The 2,956-nt window shown below is 41.2% G+C and overlaps 1 pseudogene; it reads right to left on the bottom strand.

Moving 5' to 3' along the window:
- Positions 1-935: 935 nt before the first annotated feature.
- LOC148360366 (U2 spliceosomal RNA) lies at positions 936-1,097 on the bottom strand (annotated as a pseudogene).
- Positions 1,098-2,956: the final 1,859 nt, after the last annotated feature.

The following is a 2,956-nucleotide window of genomic DNA, read 5'->3' as shown; positions in this document are numbered from 1 at the left end:
AATTTACTGCTTAAAAACAGAGACCTGATATATATTTCTTGCCTTCATTTCTAAAAAGAAACATTTACAGAATTACCGTAAATTTCGGACTATAGAGTGCACCTGATTATAAGCCGCACCCACTACATTTTAAGAGGATAACCACTTTTGTACTTACACAAGCCGCACCTGTATATAAGCCGCAGGCGCCCACATTAAAATATGTAACACAATCACAAAGTTAACCCAAACCCTACTTTGAGTCCTGCGATTTCAACTGAACATAAAGTACACAGTTTAAAAACCACAGCCGGCAAAATAACGGAAAATGATACCGGTCCTTACGGTTTGATGCAGACCTGCAGAGTCCAGGTCCCGTTGAAAGTAATCCAAGGAAAAAAGTGTATATTTCCAAAGGTAAGGGTGGGAAAAATTTAATAGATGAACACATTTACTCACGCAACTCCTTTTTCTTTAACCAACTTTTTACCCCCTCTTCTTTCCTTGTCCGTCCCTCACCTTTAGCGGTCCCCACTTAAACTCGGCACCCCGCGTTTGTTCCGCCCCTCACTTTTCGTTCACCCGTGCAAAACATATCAGAATAAGTGTCTAAAATAAATACAAATAAATACATTAAAAAAATATACAGTTGCAAATACATAATATACATGGGTTACACATATTTACAAAGAAAGACGGTACACTGTATATAAGCCGCAGGCGCCCACATTAAAATATGTAACACAATCACAAAGTTAACCCAAACCCTACTTTGAGTCCTGCGATTTCAGGGGGTTTTGGGGTTTTTAAGGGTTATTGATCTATCTTCGTTATTCATTATCCATTATCCGTTATCGGTCAGTTCATAATACGCTACAAAGCCTAGGAGCCGGGACACTTACTCTCAGCCAAAAGGCCAAGCTAAGGTCCTAGCCCTAAAGCCTTGCTGCGATCATTGCGAATGCACCGTTCCCGGAGGTACTGCAATACCGGGCCGATGCGTGGAGTGGACAGAGCAAGCTCATATTCCATCTCCAAAATGCAAAAATCAAAGAGGCCAAGCTAAGGACCTTTCAACTGAACATAAAGTACACAGTTTAAAAAACACAGCCAGCAAAATAACGGAAAATGATACCGGTAGTTAAGATTTGATGCAGACCTGCAGAGTCCGGGTCCCGTTAAAAGTAATCCAAGGGAAAAAAGTGTATATTTCCAAAGGTGAGTGTGGGAAAAATATATATCCACTATTGTCTGCCGCGTCCACAAACACTCACCTTTACCGGTCCCCAATTCCCGTCATCCCCCGCGTCTGTTACGCCCCTTCTTTTTAATTGGTCAGTGCAAGACGTATCAGAATAAGTGTCCAAAATAAATACAAATAAATACATTACAAAAATATACAGTTGCAAATACATGATTACACATATTTACAAAAAAAGACGGCACACTGGGAGAGTTTTCAAAGCTTTAATAATAATATTATAACTTTCATCCCAAACTGTGCCTGTGAAGGGTAGCAAAACGCTACTAACAACACGCTCGCACTAGAGTTAACAGGTCTATTAAAAAAAACATACTGTACATGTAGAAATCATAGTAAACCGTTCTCAAGTTGTCCTCCATTAGTATGGCTACTTTTTTCCCAAATGTTCAACCCTGCGGCTTGTTCAGTGATGCGGCCAATTTATGTCATTTTTCTAACAGCCGCCAGCGGCGCTCGAGTACAAAAGGTAAGATTTAGATCGGTGGATTAAATGCGAGTGTGTTGCTAGCTTGTTTTTGAATAAAGGAGCGAAGGACGACGTCTATGTGATACAGTCTCTTTACGATATTAGGGAAGACGACTTTAATGACGTCAGTTATAAGGAGGAAGATCAGCACGGTTTACCATGATTTTTACAAGTGCCATATTTTTATTTGACAGACCCGATTCCTTGAGTTGCGAGCGTGTTCCTAGTAGCGTTTTGCTACCCTTCACAGACACGGTTTGGAATGAAAGGTATAATATTATTATTAAAGCTTTGAAAACTCTCTCGGTCTACCGTCTTTCTTTGTAAATACCGTAAAATCCGGACTATAGAGCGCACCTTATTATAAGCCGCACCCACCACATTTCGGGAGGAAAAACGATTTTGTACATACACAAGCCGCACCTGTGTGTATTAGCCGCATGCGCCCACATTGAAAAAAACGCAATACAAACACGAAATTAACCCACCGAGAGAGTTTTTAAAGCTTGAATAATAATAAGATAGCTTTGACAGGGCAGTTAATGGTAGCAACGCTCGAGCGCCGCTGGCGGCCGTTAGAAAAATGACATAAATTGGCCGCATCACTAAATAAGCCGCAGGGTTGAAAGTTAGGGGAAAAAGTAGCGGCTTGTAGTCCGGAATTTACGGTAATCAAGTTAAAGTAACCCTACCCAACCCTGGTACTAATTTATTTAATGTCAGGCTAACAGTTTGGCTAATATGCAATATCACAGCCGCTAGTTAGTACTCATAAATGTAATGACATGATCAAGCAGATGATACTCAACACTCTCGCACATAAATAAACCCGACTTTTTTACAGAAAAACTCGGAATAGGTTTGCTACTTAATTCAAGCATTTTGAATATTTGTTGGGAAATTCCTGCAAACTTAGACGACCTTACAGGCGATGCGCAAAAATGTCAAAGAGGATGCTGGGCATTTTTCCCGGGGCGACTTTCTGGTGCACGGTGTCAGTAAAGCCTCATTAGCGCCGCAATCCGACTGCGGAGAGGGAATTTTTGCTACATTAACTTTAACATGGCCCATCCTGTAAATAATATTCTTGTTATGGCCTCGCTCACCTGCTCCGAGCCGTAAAAGAGAACCGGCGTTACAAGCTGAATTGCATTTTTAATAACGTCGTCCTGAAAAAAGCGTTGCGCCGCTTTCTCCAGTTACGTGTTGGCGGTCAGCAGGGTTGGGTAGGGTTACTTTAACTGGAT

The sequence above is a fragment of the Urocampus carinirostris genome, chromosome 9, assembly GCF_059441175.1.
Source record: "Urocampus carinirostris isolate Australia breed hairy pipefish chromosome 9, RoL_Ucar_1.0, whole genome shotgun sequence".
In the NCBI taxonomy this organism is placed as follows: Eukaryota; Metazoa; Chordata; class Actinopteri; order Syngnathiformes; family Syngnathidae; genus Urocampus; species Urocampus carinirostris.
Note: the sequence above shows the minus strand (reverse complement) of the source record. Positions and strands in the feature narration are given on the sequence as shown.